At 53.8% G+C, this 16,129-nt stretch overlaps 1 long non-coding RNA gene across 1 annotated transcript in view; it reads left to right on the forward strand.

Annotated features, from left to right (window-relative positions):
* The first annotated feature begins 2,860 nt into the window (after window positions 1-2,860).
* The window catches only part of LOC130707396 (uncharacterized), a 30,076-nt gene continuing 16,807 nt past the window's right edge, over window positions 2,861-16,129 (forward strand). The window contains exon 1 of the long non-coding RNA XR_009007289.1: window positions 2,861-3,240. This is a non-coding gene — a long non-coding RNA (uncharacterized LOC130707396). The remainder of the gene's footprint in view (window positions 3,241-16,129) is intronic.

Here is a 16,129-nt window from a genome sequence, read left to right on the forward strand (position 1 = left end):
GCCCCAGATTTGCCAACAGATACCAGCCTATGACTCTGCTCACCACCCTCAACTTTACAGAGTGTCTAGGAATTCCCAGGCATTTTTGATTCCTGATTTCTGTGCACCAGCCTCAAGAGGCAGGTTGTTAGATCCAGCTGACTGCCAAAGGCCAAGAGGTCCTAGCCCTTCTGCTCAAAACTATTCCAGGGATAGCTGTATCCAGCTGTTTTGTGGCCAATATGAAAGCCAAAAAAGCCAGAGCTAAAGTTTTGTGGGCTCTCAGAGCAGGTGTGGCAGCCAGGAAGTAGGAAAACAGGAGCCTGACCAGGGTCCAGGTCCTCACCTCATCCCCCAGAATAGCTGAATGTGCTTTAAGGCCAGGTACGATGGCAACACAAAGATATAGGCAATTTGCCCAAAGTGTTTGCATATACACCTGGGTACCAAGAAAGGCCATGGAGTCCAGACACCCAGACACGCTTTGCCCAGCCATGTTCCTCTCCTGTTTCTGCATCTACTTGGCTATCTCTGCATCACCTCCTCCTGTTTCCAGGTACCTTTGGGCAAGGTCAGCACCAGTTATCACTAAAATATCCCCTTGATAAATCTTCACCTGCTGCTTATCCAGTGAATAAGATTTCAGGGTAAGGACTGCAGAATTTGTCCTAGAGATTGGAAAGTTACTCCAACGTAAGACTTACATAAAATGATTCCTAGACATTTGTGTTTCAAAGGACAGAATGAGCCACTCCCGCATAGTGAACCAATTTCAAGGACAGGAAATCTGCCACAGGGGCTGAAAAGTTCTATAACACAACCAGAGCTACAGCGTCTGATTCCTCGAGGTCTTGCTTCCAAACACAATATGCTGCAAAAAATTTTCCCTAGCCATCTCCCACCACACCCCCCAAGTTGCTCAAGGCCCAGCCAGCCACCCAGTTTTACATGTCTAAATCTGCAATCAAAGTCCCAGGCAGGGAGAGGGATTGTCACAAGTAATTGCAACATCCCACAAGAATTTGTTTGGGAGTTAAAAGGAGCCAAACCTGGGCCTTCTCCAAAGCTTGCAAGCCTGAGCTTTTTGAGAACCACATTTGATCTGTTCCAATACGTTGAATGTAAACGTTTGTCTTGTGCCTGCTTGGCAGCTCTAGGGGACTCTGCAGGGCTCCTGTGGCCCACCATGGTGACCCGTGTGACTTCCCCTAGGAGAGGACAGTGTGGGGGACTGCCTGCTATGAGCCACAGGCCCCCAGAGTTGGCCTTAATCTTCTGAGCCCTGCTCGAAACGCTATCCCAGGGGAAAAGGAGGAGTGAGGGCTCTGAGGGGCAAAGGCTCCCAAGTAGCTGCAGGAAGAGACTTGGATGGGAGGGGACAGGGCATAGGCATCCTGCCACACTGCCACATCCTTTCCCAGCAACTTCTACACTCACTCTGCCCTTGCCCTCACCCTTACCTTATCTCATCTTATTCTTACATGTTAACTTCATGACATTATTTAGAGATGATGTTGTTTCTTTTTCCATATAGAGAATAACCACCTTCAAAGTGACAGCTTAGGGCTCAAACACAGTAGCTATTCCAACTACATCCGAAGACAGACCAGCATTATTAGGGATACAATTGGTTGTTATGAACCAGACACAGTTGTCATCGTCATCGTCATCATCATCATCATCATCAAACAGTTACTACTTACTGAGCCCTTACTTTATGCACAGGCCCCTTGTGAGGCTGACATTATTATTTCCCTATTTAACGGAGTAGGGCCAGGCCTGGTGAGGTTAAATGGCCTGCCCCAGGTCTCCCAGTTGGTCAGCGGGGGAACTGGGCCTCCAGAGGGCCTGAGCCATTGCCATGGCTCATTTTCTTCTGGAAGAAGCAGAAGGAAGCAGAGCCCAGCAAGGTGCCTGCTGGCCCCAACAATCTAACACTGCCAGCAATGGTGGGAAGGGGCTTTCACAGCATGTCTTACCTGGGTCCCAGGTCACCTACAGCCGACCCAGGACCACAGGGACATGATGACTCAAGGATGAGGATAGAGTAGGAGGGGAGGGTGAGGCCCAGCCAGTTCTGTCTTGTTCCTTAGAGAACTCTCATGTCGTTGTGGGCAACGGGGGGGGGGGGGGGGGGGGGCGGGGGCCCAGTGCGCATGTGAGCCCTGCCTACCTCCTCCCAGTTCTCCAGGACTTCACAGGGGAGGCTTTCTCCAAGAGGGGTTATTCCTCATCCCCACCACTCTGGCCCTAGCTTCAAAGAAGGCAAAGAGAGCCAGAGCAGGCCAAGATCAATTTCTACTTGAAGGCCAACAGTCGTACTGTCCCTCAGCCCAGTTTCTTTTCAATATAGCCTAATGTCTCTCTGTCCCCTCTGCTGATTTACATGGCAGGTTTATTTAATTAGCCAGAGGGGAGTCAAAGTGCAGCTTGTCCTCAGAGTTAATTAATACTTACTGAGCCACCACACTGTGAGTGATGCCAAGATTGGACTGTGTCCTCTATATCAGCTTAGGGAACAGACTTCAACCCCTTTTGCCTGGCTGGGATTGGGAACTGGAACCAGTTAAAGAGTAGGGATGATGGGGCCCTGAGCTATTGTGAGGAGCAAATGAGGCCATGCACCTAACATGTTTGCCACAGTGCCTGGCACATAGTAGGAACTTAGATATTGATACTGTGTTTGTAAATTTTAAAAACAAGTGGCAGGGAAAGGTGGCCGAGAGACCATGTTCCCCTCTGGGGCATGTTCCAAGGGGGAGAGGGGTAATGGTAGCAAATACCACAGGGAACACAAACCCTCAGGCACACTCCCACAAGCATTGTCCACGAAGAAACGCAGCATGCTTCTCCCTATTTTCACCAGGCTCCTTTAGAAGATGGGGAAGGACTTCCCTGGTGGCACAGTGGTTAAGAATCCGCCTGCCAATGTAGGGGACACGGGAAGATCCCACATGCCGCGGAGCAACTAAGCCCGTGCGCCACAACTACTGAGCCTGCGCTCTAGAGCCCACGAGCCACAACTACTGAAGCCCACGAGCCACAACTACTGAAGTCCGCACGCCTAGAGCCCGTGCTCCGCAACAAGAGAAGCCACCGCAATGAGAAGCCCGCGCACCGCAACAAAGACCCAATGCAGCCAAAAATAAAAAATGAATTAAAAAAAAAAGACACAAAAAAGTTGAACATGAAAGGATTGAAAAAAAAGAAGATGGGGAAAGTGCAGGTGGTTGACCCTGGAGGACTTCAAGCAGAGCATGAGTAAGTGGAGGCTCTCCTTTAATTGCGATCTGATTGCAAAGGGAAGGAAATCTGGCCTGGGCAAAGGAGTGCTGCTGGCCTATGCGATTCCTGCCAGGCCAGGGCCCTTCCCCTCCTTCCATCACCCCGTCTCTGCACACACCGGAACCCCACTCCACTCTTATCTCAAAAGACTTTTGACCCTGGCTTTTCTTTCAAATGGTGCTTCCTTGGGCTCTCTCCTGTGGAGTGCCCTGACAGAGCCATCACTAGGGCAGGATTTGGTGACGGTGCTTGCCCTCTCCCTCTGCCTCCCCCAGGGCTGCCGTGCTTGACGAGCATCTCACAGTCTGCCCTGTCTGACAGCTTGGCTGCAGGGGAGTCCCGTTGCCCAAAGCCCTCTTTGTGGTTGGTGGCTTGGGACAGCCTGCCCTAACTCTCCCAGCTCAATATCTGGGCAGCTTCAGTCCTTCTCGTGGGAGTGCTGGCATAGCCCGTGCCTGGGTGTGTGGGCTCTTCACTCTTTGTCTGCCAGGCTTGACCCCATGATCCTATTCAGAGCCTGCCCCAGAGTCTGGATGAGAGGTTACCATGACGCAGCCCAACCCCAGGCATGGATAGTTCTTTCTGGATGCTAAGGCCAAGTAGGAAGACACACTACTGAGGCAAGACCCAGTGGCTGTCTCCGCTGCCAGAAAGATAGCTTTTCTAAGCCAAACACTGAGGCAAGATACCCACAGCCCTAAGACCTAGACAGATTTGGACAGGAGGGCACAGTGAGGCTTAGAAGTTTCATCCTGGCTTTGCCACATCTTCTGCACAAAGCCAGATGCTGGGTGGGAAGCATTCTTCGCAATTACCTGAGATGACTTTGGTAAGGAAAATGGAATGTGAAATGGGGCAGAGACTGACACAGCCAGGCTGTCAACTACAGCCAGCTCTGGCGGGCCTGAGGTTCTGGGGCCCCTGCGCCCCCTGCTGGCCCCTCAGACAGGCTCCTGCCCTTTGGCTTCCTCCTCCCCAGGAAGCAGCCTGGTGCTTCCTTCTCAACCCAGCGCTACTTCATCTGCTCCCTCCCGCCTCACTCTTTTAATCTTTTCACCTTTGGACCTAGCCTACAGCTGCTCCCTCTTCCTTCCATAACCTGGGCTTCCTCCTTCTGGACAAAAACCTCTGAGTGTGACCCCAGGATTTTTTTGTTTGTGGGGGGAGGGGGGTTGTTTTGGTTTTTGTAGTGTATGACCCAGCCTCTTGAAGAAGACCCTCAGAACTGTGCAAGTGGCAGCCTGCCTCAGCCAGCACCTCAGAGCAGGCTCTTCTGCTGCTTCCCAGAGGGCATCCAGCCTCCAGCTCTTCCTTCTCCCTCTGTCTCTCCCACTGCAGAAGCCCACCCTTACAGAGCCAATAGGGGTGGCCCCTCTAGCTCTCCCAGACCAGCCCTCCACACCACTCCAGACCGGACCAGGAATATCTTCTCTCTCTCTTTCCCTCCCTCCCTCTTCCTCTCCCTCTCCCCTTCCAAATCCTGTCCACTTAGCAAGTTCTAATGGCTCCAGTGTTCACACTCCAGCCCATCTCCACTATGTCCTCTCCTGAACCTCCTGCTGCCAGGCTACTTGCTGTGACAACAGTCTCTTAGGTGTGTTTGTCTTCTGAGATTGGAAGCACCCAGAGGGCAAGGACTTTTAACCTCCTACAAAGCCAAGGGCAGTGCTAGGCTCCCAGTGGGCACTCAGGACCCCGTTGAACGCTGATCCTCTCCTACTAACCTCCCAGCACTGCCTCAGAGCTCTCTGCCTGCGCAAGGTCCGGTCCGGGGAGTGGCAGGTCCGGTGCGGCTGTGGCTTCAGGGCTACCATTGTCAGGTCACTGCAGAAGGAGGGAAGATGGGGGCCATTTCCCAGAATGGATGAGAATGACAGGGAGGCTTTTATTTCCAGGGTGAAGGGAGGGAGGACCAGTCGGGAGTGAGGTCCCTGGGTGTCAGTTATCACGCTGGTGGAGAAGCCCACGCGCGATGTAGAGGACGTGGATCCCAGGAAAACCCCCACACGTCATAGTTGCCTCGTCCTACCACCCCTCCATTCCTCCCAAGGGCGATCTGCCTCCCGGTTCGCAGCCCTGGGACAGATCCTTGCGTGACCTCGGGCGGCGCCCAGTGCTGCTGTGGACAGCTCATTCCGCGGCGGTGGCGGCGGCGGCGCCCGGCGTGTCCCCAGAGCCGCCAGGGGGCGAATAGGGTGCCCGCCGGCTCTTGGGACGCCCGGGGCGCCGGCGCTGAGCTCCGGAGAGTCCCGGCCAGGGAAGACGCGCCCGCCAGAACCTCCTAGGCTTCCCGCCGCCGCAGCCGGGCCGGGCCGCTACTTCCAGCCCCGCCTTCGGGCCGTCTCGGTCGCTCTGGGCGCCCCGGGCCTGGGCGGGGGCGCAGCCGCTGCGCGCCCGCACAGGTGACGGGCCGCCAGCGCGCCCAGCTCCACGCGCACAGGGCACTGCCCGGCGGACTCGCCTCGCTCGCATCCCGCCCCTCCTTCGCCCTCTTGGCAGCCCCGGCTCTGCTCTCGCAGCCGCCCCGATTTTGGGGCCGGCGATTGAATAGGCCGCACCCCGGGCGTAGCAAATGGAGGACGCTGGAATTTAAGGAGGGGGCGAGGGAGGACGCATCTCAGTCCCCTGCCTTCTCCCCACCACTGCGAAGCGGCCGCGGGCGACGCGCAGGCCGGTCTCTGCGCCCTGGGGCTCTGGTCTGGCCCGGCGCCGGTGCCGGTACGGGTGCCAGGGAGAGACCCCGCGCGAGGTTGGCCGGGCGCAACCGCGCTGCACCTGTTGGAGCGGGCCTCTACGCGCTCGGACCCGAGCCGGCCGCCACGGTACCCGGTACCCGGGCGTGTACTGAAGGGCCACAGTTGGCTTTAGGAAAACAAAACGAAATATTTATCTAGAATGGATATATGCTGTATGTCGGCTCCTCTCTGGGTCAGCTGGTTAGGACCATATTTCGTTAAGTCTCAGACTGCAGCCTGAGACCCCGACGGCTTAGGACCTGCCCCCTGGCCTTGGCACTGCTGAGGATCTTTTGACTTGATGAGATGCTGTTTCCGTTGAAAAACAGTCTGTTCTTTGGAATCCAAATCAGCTTTTATCAAAACATGTCGGGCCTGACAGAATTGGTGATAAACGTATGTGTGTGTTTAAATCCTTTTTGTGCCCACACACTAGCCTGCATCCATTCTAGGTAAATATTTCTACCATTGAACAAAAGGAAGTCAAGTTTGTTTCGTTTCAAAGGGAGTCTTTGAACAAGTATCTCTCTACTTGTGGCTAGTCAATCACCCACACTTTATTTTGCTTTGATTTGGTTAGCTTTAGGGGGTTTTGCGACACTGGAAGCAAGAATTTAGGTTAAATTATGTCTCAAGCTGCACATGAGCGCTGGTTTCAAATCCTAACATTTAGCACAGGCTTTCACAGCGGGAGTGCCAGGGTTGACATCTGTGTCCGGCTGTATTCTGATTCATGCTGGTCAGATAGATGCTCAGACAAACCCCTGGGAGAGGGGATCCTGAATGAGTGCACTCCTCTGCCCACCAGGAGGGAGTCAGGAATCCACAAGACAAGATGAGTTTGTCGGCTAAGAGGGGCCAGCACTATATGTCTTAAGTTGCTTTCAGGCTCTGGGATGTGGGATTGGGCTGCAAACTCTGGACTCTATAAATCTGTTTAGCATCCAGGACCTGGGTCCCAGGAGACTCTCTACCTTCTCCTCAATTCATCTGGACATGAAAGGTGGGCTCAGAAATCAACAAATCAACCGACGATCAGAGAGCCTGGGCGATTCTGCAGCCCTGAGGGAGCCTCACCCATTCCGCCCCACCCCCCACCCCCATACAGCACTAAGGCTCTGCTGACAGGGCAGGGATCCACCCCAAGCCCAAGGCAAGATCCCACCCCTGCTCCTTCTGTCCTTCAGTTCCCCGTGTGTCTGAGACTTCCTGGCTCTGTGAAGGCAAGGAGTAGCCCAAAGTCCAGAGCCTCACATCTAAAGAGTGGCACTTGTGGGAGCCCTGGACCCAGTCCCCAACCTCAGGAGGCTCTGGAGATGGATGGGGTCAGGTGAACAGCCTGCATGACTGCAGCCTCTGACCTTGGCCCAGACACCAACCCTGCTGCCACCCTGTCTTCTTTGAGCTTTCCCAGAGTTGAGCGCTCACCAGGTATGGCTCCCACAGAGTTTCCCCATTCACCGGAATGCAGCCACGTGCCTGGAAGAGCACTCTTTTTTTTTTTTTTGGAAGAGCACTCTTAGTTCAGCCCACCCAAGACCTCAACTCCCATCCTCTTCTTGAGTCAGCACTACACTTCCCCCTTCTCAGCTCTGCTGGGGAGCCCTCTATTCCCAGGAGAGCTACCCGGAGGAGAAGGCCATGTCCTCACTGCCTCACAGGTGGGAAGGGATAGACATGAACACATCTTTAAAGGCTCTTCTTGACCCCCTTTAATCCCAGTGAGTCTTCCATCCCACACTATTTATTGGTTACGACTCTGTGCCAGGCACGGTGGCAGAGGTCGGGGAATACACAAATAAATGAAGCTGTTCCTGCCCTTAGAGAGCCCATGGTGTCTGATGGAGGAGTTTATTCTTTAACTCATTCTTTCACCAAATGAATGAGTCCCTTTGCCAACTGCTAGGGAGACAGCGAAGAAGACAAGCACAGCCCCAGCCATCCTAATAATACCACCTTGTAGACCCACAGTCCGTAGGGGAGACAGACATTAATCAAGGCATCTGGCAAATAGAGAATTATAAGCCATGATAAAGAGAATCACAGGATGCTTGTGAGCACGTATAAAGGGCCGGGGCGGGGTGTGTGTGCCTGTGTGTGTGTGTGAGGAGGGGGGGAAGACCGGCTGAGGGGGAGGGGCAGTAGGAGGGGACTGACCGGGACCCAGACCTGGCAGAACCTGGTACGGTGCTTATCTTCCTCCTGAAACATGACCCCAGAGCTTCGAGAAGGCCCCTCCCTGTACCCTATCCCTCACCCCCACACTCAGGAATTCTGCCAGCCTCTCTCTCTGAGGATGCCAGTCGCTTTTCCTTGCCGCCCGTTGGTGGCAGGAGGCCACAGCGCCCCTTGTGGCCACTGACTGAAGTTTCCACGACCGTGGAGGGGTGGAGTTTCAGGCTGTGGAGCCGCTGTGTCCCAGCCTCCTGAGCTCCACCAACTAGCCTCAGTCCTTGGGCAGAGCCTCTCTCGCGCGCCTCTTGGTGTCACCAAAAGGGACCTCCAGGGTGGCCTGACTGGGAATAATGCCAGGCTCCCTCAGCTGACACACAGGTGCCTATGCGGCTGCCACGGGTTAGCCAGCAGCAGCCTATGGTGGATAAGGTGGCCTAGACCCACAGGCGGCTGTGCCTCTGCATTTGCTTCCTTTTGTCTTTACAGATGTGGTGGATGTTACCTCCTGTGTGCTCCACATAGTGAGGCCAGAGCCTGGGATCCAGGGGAGTGCTTTACACACCTGCTTCCCTCTGTGGCCCAGGCCTTTGGGGATGTGGGTCTCTTGGCCTCTCCCTCTCCCCTCTGCCAGCCACTCCACATTCACGGTGGCTACAAAGCTTGGTGGCTGGATTTGGTTGCCCCTGAGACCCAAGCACAGAGAAAGAGGCCACTTGCCCTGCTGGTATCATCGTCTCTGTGGAGAGGAAAGTTTGAAAATCCTCACTGGAAAGCCAGAAGCAAGCACTGAGCAAAGGCATGATCCTTGTTAGCACTTTCTAGCCAGGCACACATCCCAGCCAGGGCACTTGGGCCTCAAATGGCAGGGCTGCCCGCCTGCCTGAGTTTCTCACAGGAGGAAGGTGAAGCAAGACCTCCTTGAGCTTTTAGATGTGGAAGAGCTAAGGCTAGCAGCAGGACCCACCTGGGGCTCCAGGCAGGGGTAGGGGCAGAAAAGGAGAACATTCCATTCCTTAGAACCTGGTGGGCACCTTTCTCCTCTCATTAGGTTGACTGAGCTCCTCTTTAAGGTATTATAAATGTTCAATGAATTCTGACTCTGTTAGGTTGGATGGCATTAAGGTATCCTGGGTAGATGCTAGGAACACAACAAGGGACACGTAATAATAACAGTAACACTACCATGTATTGTTCACTTAATATGTGCACTCTGAGCTCCATTCACTGCATGAATTTTATTATTTAATCCTTACGACTTTCTCAGAGAGAACTGCCATTGTCATCCCCATTTTATAGCTTAGGAAACTGAGGCTCAGAGAAATGAAGTCATTTGGCCAAATTCACACACAGCTAATTAGGATTAAAACTGAGGTCTGTGTGCCTCCAGGGTTCACACCTTCCTTCCCTCCTACAGACCATCCCCCAGAGCCCAGAGCTGGGAGAGGGAAGAGCACTGGAGAGAAGGAGTGGGCGCCATGCTGGCCTCCGCCCTTGGTCAAGTTCATCCTGCCTCCACACAGACTGTCTTCCTGTGGCCTTGGGGATGGTGGCCTGAGGATGGGCAGTGAGGCCTCCAGATGCCAGGGCAGGAAGGTGGCTGCTCACCCATGTCTCTGAGGGCTGAGCTCCCCAGATACCTGGGCTTCCTGATCTGCTCCCCACCTTGGGCCTAGGTGGTGACTTCCCAGAGCCTGGCACCTGGCAGGCAGGCGGTCATAGGATCGAGGACACACGCTTGGAGCCAGAGGCGCCTTCTGAGCTCAAAGCCAAACACGAACACATGGGCAGAGAACCTGCCACTGAAGCCACTCATTTATCCCATGTGCCCAGAGCTTCCCCTGGAAGCTCTACCACATCCCTTCGTCCCAGAGCAGCCCTGGCTTCTGTGTTATGGAAAGGTGTGGACCTAGGGAGGGAATGGGGCGGGGGCGAGGGGTGCAGAACTTCTGCAAACAGGATGTGGTGCCAGAACCCAGAGCTGCCCTCCCCTCTCCAGAGGAAACCACAGACCTTCGGGAAAGAGAGTCGCCGCTTGCCCAGAGTAGCCAGGGGGAGAGAAGGGGTTCATTATGGGGATTATTACATTCAGTCCTTAAACCACCCTAAGAAGGTGCTATAAATTATTCATTTTACAGAAGAGGAAACCGGGATCAAGGTCTTTCCCAGCTGGGAAAGCTGGGTCCCTCATCTGCCAGGTAGCCCCCTGTTAACTACTCTGCTGCACCATCTCCATGGCCTTTATCAGGTGATGGGAGTGGGGGGCAGGGGTGGGGGTAAGCAGAAGAGAAAGGGGCCCTAAACTCCAGGACTTAGAGAGGGGAGAGGCAGCCTCAGGTGTACATAAGGTGTTTGACCTAAAGCCCAAAGGTGACCGCCACTCATTGGTTGATTCCAGTTGAGCCCCTTCCACATGTAGGTCCAGCGATGGCAGCGTCCCTGTCCTCTGGCAGGTGAAAGGGGACAGATGCTTTACCAGGCGAGTACTCTGGAGACAGCGTGTGGAGGTGTGGAGGGACAGCCAGCCCAGCCTGAGACGGGGAGGGATCAGCAAGGCTTCCTGGAGGGGAGTCCTAAAGAAAGAGTAAAAATTAAATTAGGGAGAGGAAGGGATGACCGGAGGTAGGGGCAGAGGGGACCACAAGAGCAAGGCCCAGGGAAGCCTAAGCCCTTTGAGGGCTGCTGAGAAAAAAGCCCTTTGAGGGAGTGAGGTGAGCAGAGGCAAGAGGAGAGGGTGGATGGGCAGGCCAGAAGTCACAGGGTTTCCAAGCCCAAGGAACCTGGGACAACCAGACACCCTCCCACAATCTCCCTGCGGACATCGCTGCGAACCGGACCGGGAACATTCCAGCCTAATCGAAGCTCAGATCGGGAGCTCCAGAGGCTCCACACGCTGGGGCCGGCCTCCCCCAGGGAGCTTGCCCGCTCCCTCAGGCCAGGCCCCAGTGGGGGCTAAGGGGTCCTCAAGGATTCAGACCCTAAGAAGGCTGGAAGTTTTCCCTCTCCAGAATCTGGGGGGAACTGGGTAGGGATGGAGCGGAGGGGAATGGAAATGGAGCCGGAGGGAGGGCCTACCTGCCAGACAGAAAGATCCTGCCTGAGGAACAGGACTTCAGAGCCATCCCGGTTCTCAAGGGGCCCCTGCTCAGGCCGGTATTTCGGAAAAGGGCTGAAGGGCAGGATTTCAGTCCTAGCCTGAGCCCAAGCCTGTGCTGCCCTCTACCAGGCCCAGCCTCGTCTGCTCTCGGCTTAAGGGGGGACACAGGCTAGGATATGGGAGCAACAGCCCCCCCAGCCCTGGAAATGGGGTGTCAGATGACCAACTGGACTGCAGATTCTGTTGTCTGTTAGTCATTTTTATTTCTTCATTAAAGCTTCCATTCTTTTACTATGTAAAGAGCATCATGCTTAGGAAAAGAGCTAAGGGGTTGGAAGGGTATGGGGACAGAAGTCTTAAATACATTACCTGATGTCACCAATTCCAGCCTAAGAGAGAAGTGACCCCCTATCCTCTTTATACACTGGAGAACTTCCTGCCTCCTATCTCCCAGCTCCCTTGGTCTTCTCTCCACCCTGCCCCCCACCCCGCCCCCTCACAGAGAAGCAGGTCTCTGGCATTGGCAACAGTTAGAGACAAAGAAGCAGTGAGAGGAAAGGAAGAGAAACCAGGCTGCCTCGGGGTAAGGGGACCCCATCCCACCTCACAGGCTGGCAGGACACCACTTGCTGGGAGTGGGGGTGGGGTGGGGGAGGGCGACTCTCCCTTCCAGGGCCTCTGAGCTTCCTAGTTCAGGTCCAAGGACCTGGTGTCATTATCAGGGGGACCAGGCCAGGAGGAGACCTCCCCCAGCTGACCTGGTTGACCTTCTTCCAGAAGCTGGCCAAACTCTTTGTATGGCCTTGTCCCCGAGGTGTCATCAATAACAGTAGCAGCGGCCACAGCAGCAGCAGCAGCAGCAGCAGCAAAGGAGATTATCTATGGAGGGTTGGCTAGGTGTCTGCACTGAGCTCCCACATTTTTCATTATCTTTTGAAGTCCCCACAAACCTCAGGAGAGTTTAATAACCCCATTTTACAGATGAGACAACTGAGGCTCAGAGACGTTAAGTGACTTCCCGAAGTCGTATAGTTACTAAGTGACAGTGTCAGGACTCAAACGTGGTCTCACTGACTCCAGAGGGTGAATGAAGCTGGACTGCCTCTTCCCTTCCCCCACCACGCCCGCTCACTCCCAAACCCAAGGCCTCACAGGGCAGCATCTTCTACACTCTGCAGCCCTTCTGACCTCTTCTTCCTCAAGCTCAGTTCTGCCCCAGCTCCTGGCCCACCTTTGCAGAACTGGGGAGGGAGCAGGATGGTTCTACTGCTGGGGTGGAAGGGCCCGTGCACCCTGGCGCGTGGGAAGGGGCCTGAGCTCAGCTTGGCCCACTGACTGGCTTGGCCTGGCCAGCAGGCATCACTCACATGTCGGAGTAGCCATGGTCACTTTTGTTAGTCGAGATGACTGCATTCGAGAGGGAAGAGGAGAGAAGGAGGGGCCCAAGCCCAAGAGGACAGAGTGGGTGATCAGGGACCATAAACTCCTGGGGGCACAGGTGAGCAGAGATTTGTGGCTCAGTCTGACACACCAGGCTCTATAAGGTGTCCTCAGCACCCACCTGCCCTGGGGGGTTCTCTCCCCGCCTCTCCACTGCTGCTTGCTCTGACCCCACCATGCCTGGGGCACCAGGGACCACCTCCTTCACCTCCCAGGAGCCCAGGCTCTGGAATCAAAGGAACCTGGGTTTGAATCCTGGGACCCTAAGCAAGTTACTTTATCTCTCTGGGTCTCAGGTCCCTTAACTCCAAACTGATAGAACCTTGTGATAAAGGAGCTAAAGAAAGAATGTTTAATAGTAGTAACATTAATGTTTATTCAGCACCCACTGTGTGCCAGGATGTTTCATGTATTATCTCACTAAATCCTCAAAACCGCCCTAGGAGTTCAGTGCTATTATCATTGCCCCTATTTTATAGGCAAGGAGGCTGAGGCTTAGGGGAAGTAATTTGCCAAAACTGGCAAGCCACAGAGCTGGGATAGGCCTCCAGAGTCTGTGCTCTCAGCTACCTCCATGTGTGATGTGCTGCTGGCTTGAGTGTTTGGGCCCTCAGATCCTCTGGCTTGCTTCCTATTCCACTTTGCAGAGGGGCTGCAAGAGTCCCTGGTAACAATGGGGAATGCTGACCTCAGGGGTTGGCACGCTGCCCAGGATCCCCTTCCTAGGCCTTTTTGATCCAGTGACAGACTTCTCCTGGTCACCTCCCTGAAAAGCTCTTCTCCTTCCCCAGGGCTGGGGCTGGGGATCTGCTATGGTGTGGGCACGTCCCCGGGTGACACAAGTGAGGACAGCAGATGTCAGGAGGATCCTGTGTACTGGGGTGCATTTGTTCTGAATCTTCTCCCATCTGACCACTTACTTGGTCCAGGAAGGGCCTGAGGTTCCACTGGGTCAACAGATGAGGAAACTGAAACTCAGAACTATTAAGTGATATGTGCAAAGTTGCCCATCATGTGCACGGTGGAGGGAAGATTGTGGAGCCAGGTGTCCAGAGCCCAGAATCAGAAGTCTTGACCCCAAGCTCTTCTCTGTCAGGGGCAGCCTCTCTAATTTGATAGTTTGGGGCAGGGGCAGCCTGTTAATGGGCCCAGGCACTGCCTGTATTCACACATGCTGAACTGTCAGGATCCTGAAGCCCTGTTCCTACTCCCATTACTCAATAGGGCCCTCATTCATTTATTAGGTTGACAATTATTTATTGAACACCTACTGTGTGCCAGATCCTATACTAGGCACCAAGGATGCATTGGTGAACAAAAGCGGACCCGGTGCCTGCTCTCATGGAGCATATATACCAGTGGAAAAGAATCAAACAAATATGTGTCCAGTTACAAATTGTGATACACGCCAAGAAGGAAAACTACAGCTGATTCTAAGGCAGAACAACAGCGGGGGCATAAATTAGACTGGGGGGGTGGGGGAGAGGGGCAGCGGGCAGGAAGACCTTTTGGAGATGACTTTTATATACGAACATAACCAATCAATCAGCCAGTTGATTAACCCAGACCAGAGAGGTGGTCAAGTTCCACATGCTATGATTTCCAGAGTAAAGAGGTTTCCTTTCGGCTTTCCTCTCCATCAAGGAAAAGTGCTGTTGTCTACGGCCGTTTTGCCATTTGCCTTGAGATTTCATGTCCCGGTGACCTCAGAGTACAAGTGAGGGAAAGTATAATCTGACTTGGTTTTTTGGATAAAACAAGAAGTGCTGGGTCCCCCCTCGCCCAGATCGGCGCCGGCCCCTGCCTCCCCACCCGCCCTCAGAAGTGCGGTGCTCTGTCGCCACCTGGTGGATGTAACAGAACACGCACGGGGTCGCCCGGCCTCCCGGGTCTGGGGTAGGATACGGAAAGCGGCTTCCTTCGGGCGGAGGCTGAAAAGGAGGCAGTGGGTTTGGATGACTTCCTGGCAGGGGGCGGGGATGGGGAGAAGGAGCGAGGGTGGATGGAGAACTGCTGCTTGAAAGTCAACTGACTGGAGACCGACAATGGCCCCATTGTGTCCGGAGCCTTGACCTTGATTTCCTGCCACTGTCGTCTCCCGGCGTGGCATCACCCGGGGCTGATTGGCCCGGAGTCCGTTCCGTGACAGTGGGCGGGCCCCGGGCTTGGATGGCGAGCACTGGGCTCCCCTGGGGGCTGAGACACGCGAGTGGCCCTGTCCCCCCAGGAATCCCAGGGAAGGAGGGTGGGGCAACGGGCCGACGCCTTTCAGAAGTCATTTCCTCCTTGCTACTCACAGTCAGGAGTTTGGGGGCAAGAACTCGGGACTTTCTTTGAAAAGCAGTGCTATCTTATGGTTAGGGACTGGGATCTGCAGTCTGAGAGACCCAGCTCCAAATTAGGGGATCCCTGGACACAGCCTTTAACACCACCCACCCTTTTCTTTTCTTCTTTCTTTCTTCCTTTCTCTCTCTTTCTTTCTTCTTTTCTTTCTTCCTTCCTTCTTTCCTTTCTTTCTTTCTCTCTTTCTTTCCTTCTTTCTTTCTTTCTTTCTTTCTTTCTTTCTTTCTTTCTTTCTTTCTTTCTTTCTTTCCTTCCCTTCCTTCCTTCCTTTCTTTCTCTCTCTCTCTTTCTTTTCTTTCTTTCTTTCTTTCTTTCTTTCTTTCTTTCTTTCTTTCTTTCTCTCTCTCTCTCTCTCTCTTTCTTTCTTTCTTTCTTTCTTCCTTTCTTTTTCCATTCTCTTCCCTTGGTTCCTTCCTTCCTTCTTTCTTTCTTAGCACATACTGGGATACACATTCCCTTTGTAAAAAATATTACACAATACAATAAAAAGTTACAGCTCCCCACCTTTGTCACACTCACACCCCCCCCCCGAAGTGGGGGTGGGGTGGGGGAGGGCGACTCAGGTAATTGCTACTGTTAGATTGGTGTGTGTCCTTCCTGACCTCATTCAATGAATTTACATGAGTCTGTACATATGAAAATATATGATTCCTTGTATGTACTCTCTGGGCCTCAGTTTCCTAATCTGAAAAATGAGAATGAAAATAATAGTAGTTAATTCTGAAAAGTTACTGAGAATGTTACCTGAGATAATTCATGTGTAGCACTTGGCTCGGCACCTGGCACACAGCATCTGTGACTATTGTTGTCATCATTCGCCATCATTATTATCATTATCATTGGGACCCAGACCCAATTCTAAGGTCTGGGTAGAAGCCCTGTCTTCCTCCACAGCCTGCTCTTCCCCCTCCCCCTTCTCCCTCCTAACAGCCTGTGATAAAAATCTGTGTTCCCTAATGCCTGTGTTTTTTTAAAACTAGAAAGAGCATCTGGTGTTTTCTGCATGTTCTCTCCTCCCCTTCCCTTCCTTCACCCCACCCGCCCCTTCCCTTCCATATTTGACCTAGATGTGACTGCT

This window comes from Balaenoptera acutorostrata, chromosome 2, assembly GCF_949987535.1.
Source record: "Balaenoptera acutorostrata chromosome 2, mBalAcu1.1, whole genome shotgun sequence".
NCBI lineage: Eukaryota > Metazoa > Chordata > Mammalia > Artiodactyla > Balaenopteridae > Balaenoptera > Balaenoptera acutorostrata.